Source organism: Python bivittatus, unplaced genomic scaffold, assembly GCF_059951505.1.
Source record: "Python bivittatus isolate LINGU-HERP-01145 unplaced genomic scaffold, Pbiv_v1 ctg000080_np1212, whole genome shotgun sequence".
Classification (NCBI taxonomy): domain Eukaryota; kingdom Metazoa; phylum Chordata; class Lepidosauria; order Squamata; family Pythonidae; genus Python; species Python bivittatus.
In genome coordinates this window covers 80,218,872-80,233,405 of record NW_028277035.1, presented here as the reverse complement: position 1 = coordinate 80,233,405, position 14,534 = coordinate 80,218,872, and the positions used below count along the sequence as shown (strand labels likewise).

Below are 14,534 nucleotides of genomic sequence, written 5' to 3'. Positions count from 1 at the left end.
CTGTAATCTTTTTAAAGACAAAGTGACACTGTTAGATTCCACCCCCCCCATTGGCTTCCTCATTATTTTTTAAATTCAGAATTTACTGGGAAAAATTGTGTCAGAAGATTGATTAAATTCCCAAATTATACTAAACCATGATTTCCTTGTTAATGATTTGTTGACAAACCCATAATTGCTTAATTTCAGAAAACATACAAAGCCAAACCCAAACAAACCATAATTTGCAACTTGAGAAGAACAGTTATTATGATAAGATTTTCAGGATCACGATGGTCCTTGCGGAGGATTTTGAAGTCTAGTTTAAACAACATATGAACATATAAAGAGATCTGCTTGGCTTTGACTGAATCCAGGTTTCAATAGCTTATTCAGTAAACCATGGTTAAGCAATTTACTGCAATGCCTGAACCCAATCTGTGTGTTCAGGCTATAAATCTTCTAGCTGACGTTATAAGGTGAACCATGACTTAGGTTGATGAATCCAACCAATGGTAGGTTATTCAAGAACCCATGGTTAAATAGTGATATGTGAATCAAGAACCCATGGTTAAACATTAGAGTGATATGTGAACCCAGCAAAAGTCTGAAAGCAATAACTATAAGCAATCACTAACCTTGTTCCTTTGACTGTGCCCTGTTACTATTTTCTTCCTGGATCTTGCTTTCTTGACTAGGTTTTTTAATGTAATTCACCAATTTTAAAAATGTGTGTTAGGGAAAACCTGCAAAAAAATGTGTATATCCAGTGAAAATACTATGCAGTACTAAACGTATTATATTAGGAAAAATGTCTTATTTTATGCAAAATTTCTAATAAACATGCTGGTAAACACACACAATTTCTTAACAACAACAACGTCTATAACAGAATGTAAGTTTTTACAACTGCTATTTATTAGTGAGATAGCTCTTAATGATGATGATGATGATTTCACCAGGTTGTTGTTATTTCCCTGAGGTCCATGGTACGTGTGAAGCCTGCATTTTCAGCCAGACATAGCAGAAACATGGTGTGGCTCTGAAGAGGGCAGGATGCAGCAGGAATAGTTAAATCTGGCAATTTTGGTTTCTTGTAAGATTGGTTTATGGTATCCATACATTAGTCCTAGATTTGTTGTTAAGTTTGCCACTAAAATTTGAAAAAAAAAAATTGTGTGTGTTTACCAGCATGTTTATTAGAAATTTTGCATAAAATAAGACATTTTTCCTAATATAATACGTTTAGTACTGCATAGTATTTTCACTGGATATACACATTTTTTTGCAGGTTTTCCCTAACACACATTTTTAAAATTGGTGAATTACATTAAAAAACCTAGAGAATAAATCTGAATAAATAAATAAATTCAAATTCCACCCTCCCGGCCCCATATTTTGCTTTGGATAATAATGTCCCCCATTCTGGACAGTAGAGTCATTTGATATAGTACAGAAAATAAGGTGTTGAGCTACACCTTTCAGCCTAACCTGCTTCACAAAGTTGTGAGGAAAAAATGGAAGGGGGTGATGGTGCCTATGTTGCCTGAGCTACTGGAGGGCAGGCATAATATAAAACAAAATGAATACATAAAATAATTTTTTAAATATGTTCATCATAGAATTTAATTGATTAACCAGCAGGAGTGTCTGGAGGGTTTGGTGAAAAAGTCAAGATGGCAGCCGTGGCAGCACAGTCCAAAACTCCACTTCAATTGCACCATCATGGCCTCCCTCTTGACTTTTTTCACCAAACCCTCCAGACACTCCTGCTGACTGATGTTACCATCAACCAGCAGCTTTGGAGAAAGAGAAGGTTCAGGAAGTCCATACAGGTTGGGAGCTACAGTAGCAAAAGTTGTGCTTCAGGAGTCTGCTGCGCTCCCCCCCACCCCATTCCTCCTTTGCTGATTGTCCGGATGCGAGCATTGGAAGTGAAGCCATACGAAGATCCTGCGGTTGCTATAGCTCCCTGGCAGCTGCTTTGAAACTCACCGTTTCATTCAGAAAAATCCCCTCACAAAGCCGGTGAGATTGTTTACCCATGGCTGACCCCCAATGTGGCACAGCATGCTTGGCAGCCAATTCCTCCATCACACTCTCGTTCCTTACAAGCAAAGTGGCCAGGGAGGGGGAGAAATGGGGCATCAGCAGGGGAGAAGCAGTGTGCTGGACAGGTGATGTGCATTAAACCTTTCCCGGTGCATAACCCCTGGATCTCTTCCCCTGACAGGCGGGGGGGGGGGCAGGGGGAAGAGTCAGGGTGGAGGGACTGCAGAAGAAAATCAAGAGGGGAAATTTCCCTTCTTCCACTGCTTTGCAAATCAGCCACAAACATATAGTAGTTGATGCCCTCTGTGCCACCCAGTCATGGTCCCAGCTGTAAAGCCATTCAACATGGCTGGTTTTGTGGGTGCTGATTCTAGCACTGTGGGTCAATGGCCAGCTTTTCACCATAGAAGCAGGAGCCAGATTCCTCCCAAGGATCTTAAAACTGCTGCTCCCAAGCATTGGTGATGCTATTACATGTGCTCTGCTCATCCCAGCTCTTGAGGGCACTTCTCTTTTTAATCCAAGCCCTGCGCAATAGAGCTCTTTGCTTGTGAACAAATGCCCTTCCTTGAAGCTGTAATGCCTCAACCACTGCTCCAAGGCTTGGTATGGCTGCTTTGAGCCCTTTCAAAGTCTTCTGGAGGTGCACGGCCCTTCTTTCTTTAATTCCATTGCTTTTAGGTTGTAAGAAGTGGAAGCTTGACTGTATTATTTCTGCAAAGTGTGAACTGTTCCAAGAACTATTTTCAATGGAAAAAGTCTCAAGGTCAGTCCCCTTTAACATTTGTCTCCTGTCTTTCAAACAATAAGCAGCATGACCCCACATGCCTTCTTTCTCACCTCAAGAAGAACTGGCACTGGAAGCTCCTAAGGGGCCAGGAGGGATTACAGAGGTCTTGCTCTGGACCTTGGAGAGGGAACTCCTCTTGTGTGACATCTTAGAGCAGTGTTTCTCAACCTTGGCAACTTTAAGATGTGTGGACTTCAATTCCCAGAATTCCCCAGCCAGCATGAAGTCCACACATCTTGAAGTTCCCAAGGTTGAGAAACACTGTCATAGAGGCTGTAGGATGGCTACTTAACTTTTTTTTTTTAAAGAAAAATCATGTCGTTTATTACTAAACATATGGCACCTGTTCAAAAGCATGTAGCTTTTTGGTACATGCTTTTAGTAAAGTAAACTGTAGCTTCTGTGGTACATATCGACAGGTATTCTGAAAACCTATTGCAAAAGAAGAAAGGGCTTTTGATCCAGGTCCAACCAGGCTAGAACTGGGGGTTAGAAGTAGCAGCTCCCTACCTTCTCAGATGGAAGTTTTCCCAACCTTACTGGGAGGTGTCAGAAATTGAGCCCGGACCTTTTTTTGTGCAGGTGCTATACTGTGAAACCCTCCCCTCTTCTATCACCTGTCCCCCCTCCCCCAATGCAACAGGACTTTTGAACATGATGGGGAGGCTTTCTTCCTTGGCACGCAGGTCAGAGGTCTCCAGGTGCTGATGAATCCTGGTGATGTAATAGGCACACCCAACCTTCTGTGGCTGGCCACAGATAAAGAAAAAACCCTGATGCTTCACTTAGGCTGTTTGGTTTAGAGCTTGCAATTATATAGAGAAAAGACACATTCATAGTGAAAGACACCTATAGAGATGGTTCCCATGGAACTACTCAATTGCATCGAAATCACATACAGTGTTTGCAGCTAGGAATGCCTTAACGCATGAACAGACAGAGGGAAACATAAGACAAGGGCAATGAAGTGAAAAGCTATAAAACAGAAATAAAGCCAGCTCAAGAAATTAGATATTCAGGATCACATGGAAGAACAGAGACAAATACTAGCACCACTGTGTCTATTCCTGCAACAGTAGAAATGTAATAATATTGCAGCAATTTTTGAGAGCTTTAGTTAGGCACAGGGTTCTATCATACTAAGCTGAACAGCATTTCTCTGTTTATTTTCTCTACTTTAATATTTTACCCACCCACCTGGGCAAATAGCAATCTTCACGAATACATTTTGTTGGAAAGGACAATATTTGGGTAATATGAAAAGCTTTTATGGCAAAAGACCGGAAAATCTGACATAGAACTTTTTTTTATAACAAGTATATTGATGAAAAGATATGATACAGAGAAAGGAGAGGAATCTATTTATTTCAGGGGCTGGTAACTGTGACCATGTCAATACTGCAACTCCCATTGTTCCTCAATTTATGTTCAATCGGGTTGGAAATGAACAATATTTTAGTTTCTTTGGTTACCTGTCTCCAAAGCAAGGTCTCTTTGCTTTTTATCATCTCTATTTGACCATCTAGCCCATGGCTAGCACAATTTCTGGGTATGATTGGGGAGGTTTAAAGGGTGGAAATTGGTACACTTTTGCTCCCAAACATGTCTTGCTTCCATTTCCGTCCTTGTTGGCCAAAAAAAAAACCAAAAACACCCAATCCTGTGCCATTGCAAATTGAGCATTTTGCCACCAGATTTTGGTTATGCTACCTTGGATCTCTGGTGGGAAGAGTGGGGCATGGTTCTACATTCAGTACACACCTCTGATTCAGTCTACAGGAGCATATTCTTGTCTGGGAGTCAAATGTGACTTGTCATGTGCAGCCCCCAATGTCTTGCCAATTTTTGTCTCCCCAGTAGCAACAACTCCTTTACCCAGACCACTTCTTTCTGCTCCATATGACTACCTTTTCTGTATATGGGACTAGAGTTTGTGCATAAGAGAATAGGTCAGAGTTTTTGTTTTTTGCCTGCAGACTTCTTGATTTATTTGAATCAGTTAAGATGGAAATGTGTACAATTTTAAAATAATTAAATTGATCAATAGTAACCATCATAATGTTTAATCAGTGTTTTGAGAGATGCATGATTTTATACACCTCAATAACATCTTTCCTCATGATAAAGATCTCAAGCATTCTAGCCTTTTCTTGTACAGAAAGTGTTCATGTCTCCTAATTATTTTAGTTGCCCTCTTCTGTATTTTTTCCAGCTCTATTATATCTCTTTCCAAATATAGCAACCAGAACTGTATACAGTATTCCAGCTGTAGACATACCTTAGGTACATATTAGGGCTTTACAATGTTGGCAAAGGGTTGTAAGAGAAAAGACACAGTTCTTACTGAAGGCCTGAATTGATTTTATTTTTTTAAAAAATTGTAATTTAATGTTATATATTTTGTAACTATCTAGAATGGAATTTTCACAGTTGCCACATCCTAAGCCAACATGTCCGCTGAGCTACCCCCAGGTCTCATTTTTGGTTACAGACAGCAGTCTCCAGGGCAGAGATGTCTGTATATCAACAACTGTTCAACTTTGATTCTATGAAATACTGAAGCACACAATAAAGCATCTGTTGAAATGAAGCAGAAAGTAAATGCAATAGCTTAAACTGCCCTGGGATAGAAGAGGGAGTTTGCATTCTCACTCTGTCAGAGGACAATCAACTGTTGAAGTGGCTTCATCCTGATATGCAATAAAGATTTTTATCCAGCCGTGTCATGTTGCATGTCAGAGAAACAGTGGTAGAATTAAGCTGAGCAGCCATGCCTTGCCATGTAAGATGTCTGTCTGAGAATTTCAGTCAAGATTTTGATGGGAAGCTTGACACCATCAGTATACATTTCTGTGAAAAAGTAAAATCCCCTTCAGATTCTCTGAATTCTTCCTTAATTTTCCACTGTATGTTATCAGAACTTCGTGTTGGTCCTAACTAAAGGGACTCTGAGTGAACAAATAATCCCCAAGACTGGTGCTTGTTGAAGAAAATTGCCCATTTATTCCAACGCTTCTGCTTTCTGTTGTTAGCTAGATTTAGTTAGTTAGATTTATAACCTGTCTTCCTTCCAGGAATTCAAGGTGGTATTCATAGCTCTGCCTCCTCCAATTTTTCCCCACAATAACCACCCTGAAAGGTCACCCAGTGAGCTTTCATAGCCGAAGGAGGATTTAAAGCCCTGGATCTAGTCCAGATCCTTAACCATTACATCACAAATAATATTTTCTGAGAAATAAACAGAGTTGAGCTGAAGTGTGAGCTTCCCATTGAAGTTCCCCAACTTTTCTTAAACTGATGTTATCCAGATCAGTAGGTTTTCTTAATTCCTATGGTTCTGAATTATGGAAGTTGAACTTGTCTGGAGGGTGGTAGGTTGGGGAAAGATGGACTAGTTCCATTTTCAATGATCATGTATTATTTGTAGGTCTCCTCCTATCCTGGGAGGGTGGGGGTGGGAGTGCAGGAAACAGTTTTTCACTTTTAAAAAAGATCTCTGGAGTGATTTTGTATATCTACTTTGGTCAGGTTTTTCCATGCTGAAACCATATATACCAAACTGTTTAAACAGATCATGGCTTTCCTTGATGACCTCATTTGAGCTAGGCAGCTCAAGGGAAAAAACCCCCATGTTTATGGATTATGTTCAGAATGTCTAAGCCTTCTTAAGGTGCTGCACTTTCCCTCTGGATTTAGAAACAGGACTTGACCTTTCTTCTGATATGAACTGTGTTCTTTGAGGAATAATTTGTTGGTTCTGCGCTCCAGTGGTGGAAGGGGCCAGAACTATACATCCAAAGTAGCTGGGGGCATGCATTCTCTCTCTGAATCCTCTTCTTTCTCATTTTGATGCACTCTTCTCCCTTTGCTAAGCAAAGGGCTGTAAGAGAAAAGACACAGTTCTTACTGAAGGCCTGAATTGATTTTATTTTCCATAGCAGATTTGAAACTAAGTTGCTGGTTACATGAAATTGCACCAAAGAAAAGCTGCCTGCTGCTAATTTAGCACATGCTCCTGCTACAGATCTGTTTTTAATGGGACAGTTATCCATAGATGTGTTGTTTACTTAGAGGGGGGTTGTGGAGTCCTTGGTGCTCTCTGAGCTTGGTTGTTTGCTTACAGATGTTTCATTACTCAACGAGGTAACATCACTAGTGCTAGTGAGTGTGGGGTTTGCTCCCTGTATAAACAGGGGATATATAAACTGTATGTAAAACTGTATATAAAAATATAAACTGAGTATATAAGCTGTATATAAACAGGGAGCAAACCCCAAACTCACTAGCCCTGATAATGTTACTTAGTCAGGTAATGAAATGTCTCCAAGCAAACAACCAAGCCCAGAGAGCACCAAGGACTCCACAGTTCAACCCTGAGCTACAGATATTCTCATCTATTAAGGATGGATTCCCTATATTTCCAACCATTTCTGATTCTACACACTGAGCTAATTCGTACGTTGTGGCCAGCCCATAACGTTGGTATACTAAGTTCTGTCATGGTTAACTGTCATTGTATGGGACTATGCTTGGATTGCAGTGATGTTCTGAGGAAAGTTACATAGTTTGGGGAATGCTGTTCGATCTAGCAATAGTTATCCATGTCCTGGTAGTGTCACTTTTGGAATCCTGGAAGAAATTCCAAGTCTGGCCCTGAGGATAATTTGAAAACATCCACTGGAACAAAATGTTGGAGATGGCACATGGAGCACAACCCATGTGGAACTGGATCCCAAACCATGTCCTGGTCCCTTTCAAGATCCTGGCTTCTCTCTTAGAGTCTTCCAAAACCTGAGGTTCCTTAAAGAGAGTGGGCCTCTTCCACATAAAACTTGCCCAGATGCCATCAGTATCCTCAGGGGCTCTTCTTTATACATTTCTAAATGACATTTTTTCATGAAACTGAATGACAACCAATAGAAGAAAATGCCAGATTTTTTTCTGGCCAGCACGAATATTAATTATCATATTTTTGTTGGCTGTATTTAAAGGGCTTATATTAATTGATCTGGGAGCTGTAGCTGCACCAAGAACGGGAAAGATTTTCTCTTCCCTTTCAAAAAATATTTGGGAGAGGGAAAAGGCTGAACTGAGATTAATGAATTTGCCATCTGCTTTCCTTTAACTCGGAGCTTAAAGTGGGCAGGGGGAAATTAGGTTTGCACAGGGCCAAAATATTTGCTGCCCAAGAAGAAAGTTAAGAAAATGCACCAGAAGCACTGCTGACCATCCATACTGCAAGGATGCAACATTGAGGAGAATCAGAGCAGGCCAAATGTAAGGACAGTTCTGGGCTTGGACGATGTATATTTTGTAGTATATGCGTATGAAGGGATTGTTATAAGCCGTGGCCACTGAAAAGGCTACATTAGATGCCTGTCAGTGATTTGAATGTAAATGAAAAAATACAAATGAAGCCTCAAGGTATAGATCTTTGCAGCACATCAGAACAAAGGGTTGTTGTTGTTGTTGTTGTTGTTTTAGATTCAAAGAGGAATAAAACTATCGATTCACATGCAATCTTTTAACTACGAAGAACGTAGGAAAATGCATTACATTTAGGGGGAGCATGGCCCCATTTGTTCCAGTCTTCTCAACACTGAATGATAGTTGCTCTCTGGGTGTTTAAAGCAGGAGATTATCCAGCCCTTCCTGCATGCAAAGCTTGAGATGTACCATGAGTCCAACCAGTTTAGGGTTCATTTATTTTTAAGGCATTTATGACTGCAATAATATGCATACTTGCCCAGATGCAAGCTTCATGGAACTCGGTGAGATCTAATTCTGAACAAACTGCATGTCCATTTGGTTGGTTTCAGAAGTCAGATCTTGATTAAGAAAGAAGACCCTTGTTGTAGGAGAACAAAGGAAAAAAAAAGAGACCTTTGTTAAGAGTGAGAACAACACCAAGCCCACTGTTTTGCTTAGTAACCAGCTGAAATGTTTATCTTTCTGTTTGCAGAAGGTAATAAAAAGAAGAAAACTTATCTTCTAGCAGAACCAGGTCAGTTCAACACAAGAGCTGTGCCTGCAAAAAGGTCACACCACTTGGGCCTGTAAAATTCCTTCCTTGGGAGACACAACAGTGCACTCATGGAAAAGGTCTGTTTTCTGGTTCTGAAAGACACAGTAATCTTTATTTGAGCTATGCAGTGATCCAGACTGGAAACAGAAAAGGGGATATAGAGCAAGCATGGGCAAGCATGTTGTGTTTGTCGGCAACTCCTTAAAAAAGTTGTGTCTTTTCTTCGGCTTGCATGGTTACCCTAGGAAAAGAAGTGTTTGATTTAAGGACGTGTCAACAGATGTGATGTGAGCCATTCACATGTGCACTGAAACAACATTTCCCCTTCAAGTCTAAGTTGCTGCATAGCTGTAATCTACTGTATATGTTATTCTATAATATCCATTTACTTTAAAAATAAAAAAGACCTCTTTTATGTAAAATGGGAAGGAAGTATCCTACACTTCCAAGATGTTTTCTCGACTGGTGAGTTTAATTCACAGCCTTGGAATATCTTCATCGTCTTCCATCCAAGTTTTTTTTTTTTAACTCACCCAAAATTGGTTTGCTTTTCCTCCCTGTGGAGCCATTTAAAGATAGAAATCTAGGCGAAACAGGAGCAAGGATGCTCCAGTTTCCCATTAATACCTGGGCAGACAGTGTTGCCTGGTCCAGTCACATGGGCCCACGTGATAGTGGGATGAATTATTTTTATTTAGAGAGTCACAATTTACCTAACTTAACATCTGCAAATATAAAACTGCATTTGCTAGTTTTATGCAATTTTCTTACAAATATTAAAATAGTAAAATACAAAGGAAAAAATCTACATTAGATAGTGACAGTAGAGTAAAACAAAGAGGAACAGCTTCTAAACATAAATTTAAAACTTTATAGTGACACATTCTCCCCTTCCCTTCCCTTCCCTTTGTTTCCACAACCTAGATACTTATACTTTGCACTGAATATTAAAGATTGTTGCTAGAATCTATTTAAGTTCTTTCATCTATTATTTGTGTTTAGTCTCATAACTCTTTTCCTAAAAGCTTTATTCCAAATACCTAAATTTGCCCTGATCTGTAATGTTTTGAATATAAGAGAGCCATTCTTACTTAAATTTGGTTAGGCTTCTATTATGGATATATACTGTCAATTTTACCACGGTTGCACGTACTCCAGTTTTGGTCTCCCAATCTGATGTTGTTGGTAAGGTTCCTTTTTTCCAAAGTTGTGTCAAATTTGTTCTTGCAGTATATCTTTTAATAAATTATGGTATTTTTTTCACATATGTTTTCTGGGATTACACCTAATAAAAAATATCTGTGGTTTCAGTTCACATTTTATTTTTAAGATCTTCTGAATATTTTGATGTATTTCTTTTCAGTACTTTTGAGGTTTTTTACATAACTACCACATATGATAAAATGGTCCTTCTTTGTTATTATTTATTATTATATGATTTGTCTAGCTTGGTAATTGTTGATGGGATTATGTACCATCTATAAAACATTTTGTATCAATTTTCCCTTAAATTATAATTTGGAGGTTTTTTAAAAAAAGTATTTTTATCCCACTTTTTTTTTTCATATACAAGTCAAGGCAGCAGACATACCTAATATTCCTTCCTCCTCCTATTTTCCCCACAACAACAACCCTATGAGGTGAGTTGGGCTGAGAGAGAGGGACTGGCCCAAAGTCACCCAGCTCGAAGTGGGACTAGAACTCACACTCTTCTGCTTTCTGGGAGGAAAGTACTTAACCACTACACCAAACTGACTCTCACAATAAAATAAAATAAAATAAAATAAATACATAAATACTAAAAATAAAATAAAATAAAATAAAATAAATACATAAATACTAAAAATAAAATAAAATAAAATAAATACATAAATACTAAAAATAAAATAAAATAAAATTTTATTCATTTTCCCTAAATCTTCCTATTGTTATACTCTGATTATTCCTTTGAGGTTTTGCATCCACCTCATCATACTTTTAATTTGTTCCATCTCCATATCATAGTTCAATAACAATATATATATATATATATATATATATATATATATATATATATAAACACACACACACACACACACACACACCCTAAAGGTGATCTTACTTCTGTAAAAGTGTTTCAAATTTTGTCATTTTTTTCGAAGTCCCTCCTTTGGAAGGGAAGAAAGAAGGAGGGACAAGAATTTTATGCAAAGCTTGACCTCCTTTGAGGGAGGGGCAGGTAGTGATCCCATTCCTTAAAGATCTGCATTCTGAGCTCCCCACACACATTGTGCACTAATTCTGAGTACCATATCCTAAACCAATCTCATTCCAGGATGAAGGAATGAGAGGGCCAGACATGGTTCTGCTGCTGGACTAAAGCTGTATTGCTACTGAAGAAATCCAGGACATTTCTGATATGAAAAAACCTTATGCAAACTCACATTAGCTACCCTAATTCAGTAGTTCTGTACAGCTGCTTTCTGCTGCATGAAAAAGTCAGTAAAGGAGACTAATGTATATATGGCTCTAAGATTGCTTCTTGTGTACAGACATTGGGATATGAAATTGGCACATTCACCCCTCTGTCCCCTTCAACTCAGTGGATCTTGACATACAAATGAGTTTTTTTCAACAGTCTCACTAGGGCAGTGCAGAGATCCAAAGACCAGAGTGTGATTTGGAGAATGACTGTGCACTCACATAGCCCTCGTTGGGAATGTTTTAAACCAAGCATGTCTTTTCCGGGAATCATGCACCAGCTGTGGAAGGCAGCTGCAGAAGCCCAGGAAAAGAGGCAGCTGGGTTAAGGTGTTGACAACAGGTGTTACATGTGTGTTCACATACCCTCCAAATCAATTTTGCATTTTGGATTTAGTCTTCCGCACGGCCTGGCCATCCATACTCTTCTTCTGCCTCCTTTTCACTAATCTCACAATAGCTGAGCTGCAAAAATCCAGGCAGCCATTGTATGGCAGCAAAGTTTTAGAGTTTTCTGTATCTCCTTTCTGCTATCTCATGGTTTTCTGAAAATTTTGCAGCCAAGGTATGGTAGATCTCTGTGACTCCCAACTGAATATATTTAGCCTGTACGCCTCTCTTTAGTTATGATTTTTGAAATGTTAACTCAGTAGCACATTTTAAAAAATCAGTCTAAAGTTCATATGTTGTTTAGTCGTTAAGTTGTGTCCGACTCTTTGTGACCCCATGAACCATATTGCGCCAGGCCTTCCGGTCCTTCACTGCCTCCCTGACTTTGCTCAGTTTCATGCTCATTGCTTCAGTGATGCTATCTAACCATCTCATCCTCTGCCGTCCTCTTCTCCTTTTGCCTTCAATCTTTCCCAGCATCAGGGTCTTCTCCAAAGAGATCTCTCTTCGCATTAGGTGACCAAAGTATCTGAGCTTGAGCTTCATTATCGATCCTTCCAATGAGCAATCAGGGTTGATTTCCTTTAATATTGACTGGTTTGACCTCCTAGCAGTCCAGGGGACTCTCAAGGGTCTTCTCCAGCACCACAGTTCAAAGGCATCAATTCTTCGGCGCTCCGCCTTCTTTATGGTCCAGCTCTCACAGCCATACATTACTACTCGAAAAACCATAGCTTTGACTATGCGGATCTTTGTCGGCAAGGTGATGTCCCTGCTTTTTAATATGCTATCTAGGCTTGCCATGGCTTTCCTCCCAAGGAGCAAGCGTCTTTTAATTTCATGGCTGCAGTCTCCGTCTGCGGTGATCTTGGAGCCCAAATAAATGAAGTCTGTTACTGCTTCCATTTCTACCCCTTCTATTTGCCAGGAATTGATGGGTCCAGATGCCATGATCTTAGTTTTTTTAATGTTGAGTTTCAAGCCAGCTTTCGCACTCTCCTCTTTCACCCTCATCAAGAGGCTCTTTAGTTCTTCTTCACTTTCTGCCATTAGGGTGGTATCGTCTGCATATCTGAGGTTATTGATGATTCTCCCTGCAATCTTAATTCCGGTTTGTGATTCTTCCAGCCTGGCATTTCTCATGATGTACTCTGCATATAGGTTAAATAAGCAGGGTGACAGTATACAGCCTTGTCGTACACCTTTCTCTATTTTGAACCAATCGGTTGTTCCATGACCGGTTCTAACTGTTGCTTCTTGGCCCGCATACAGATTTCTCAGGAGACAGGTAAGGTGGTCTGGTACTCCCATCTCTTTAAGAATTTGCCACAGTTTGTTGTGATCCACACAATCAAAGGCTTTTGCATAGTCAATGAAGCAGAAGTAGATATTTTTCTGGAACTCTTGTGCTTTCTCCATGATCCAGCGAATGTTGGCGATTTGATCTCTAGTTCCTCTGCCTCTTCGAAACCCAGCTTGTACATCCGGTAGTTCTCGGTTCATGTATTGCTGAAGCCTAGCTTGTAGGATTTTGAGCATTACCTTGCTAGCATGTGAAATGAGTGCAATTGTGCGATAGTTTGAGCATTCTTTGGCGTTGCCCTTCTTTGGAACTGGAACATAAACTGACCTTTTCCAATCCCGTGGCCACTGTTGCATTTTCCAAACTTGCTGGCATATTGAGTGTAGCACTTTAACACCATCGTCTTTTAGTATTTTAATGAACTCAGCTGGAATACTGTCATCTCCACTAGCTTTGTTGTTAGCAATGCTTCCTAAGGCCCACTTGACTTCACTCTCTAGGATGTCTGGCTCAAGGTCAGTGATCACACCAGCGTGGACATCAGGGACATTAAGATCTTTCTTGTATAGTTCTTCTGTGTATTCTTGCCACCTCTTCTTAATCTCTTCTGCTTCTGTTAGGTCCCTGCCTTTTTTGTCCTTTATCATGCCCATCTTTGCACTAAACGTTCCTTTCATATCTCCAATTTTCTTGTAGAGATCTCTAGTCTTCCCCATTCTATTGTTTTCCTCGATTTCTTTGCATTGTTCATTTAAGAAGGCCTTCTTATCTCTCCTTGCTATTCTCTGGAAATCTGCATTCAGTTGCTTATATCTTTCCCTTTCACCCTTGCTTTTCGCATTCCTTCTTTCCACAGCTATTTGTAAAGCCTCATCAGACAGCCATTTTGCTTTCTTGCATTTCTTTTTCTTTGGGATGGTTTTAGTTGCTGCCTCCTGTACAATGTTACCGACCTCCGTCCATAGTTCTTCAGGCACTCTGTCTACCAAATCTAATCCTCTAAATCTATTCATCACCTTCACTGTGTACTCACAAGGAATATGATCTAAGTCATACCTGAGTGGTCTAGTGGTTTTCTCTACATTCTTCAATTTAAGCCTAAATTTTGCAGTAAGAAGCTCATGATCTGAGCCACAGTCAGCTCCTCGTCTTGTTTTTGCTGTCTGTATAGAGCTTCTCCATCTTTGGCTGCAAAGTATATAATCAATCTGGTTTCGGTATTGACCATCTGGTGATGTCCATGTGTAGAGTCGTCTCTTGTGTTGTTGGAAAAGAGTGTTTGCTATGACTAGCTTGTTCTCTTGACAGAACTCTATTAGCCTTTGCCCTGCTTCATTTTGTACTCCAAGGCCAAACTTGCCTGTTATTCCGATTACTCCTTGACTTCCTACTTTAGCATTCCAATCCCTTATGATGAAAAGGACATCTTTTTTTGGTGCTAGTTCTAGAAGATGTTGTAGGTCTTCATAGAAGTGGTCAACCTCAGCTTCTTCACCATCAGTGGTTGGGGCATAGACTTGGATGACTGTGATATT

At 39.8% G+C, this 14,534-nt stretch overlaps 1 long non-coding RNA gene across 1 annotated transcript in view; it reads left to right on the top strand.

Annotated features, from left to right (window-relative positions):
* Positions 1-14,534, top strand: part of LOC148216746 (uncharacterized) — an 88,563-nt gene that overhangs the window by 72,823 nt on the left and 1,206 nt on the right. The window lies entirely within an intron of this gene.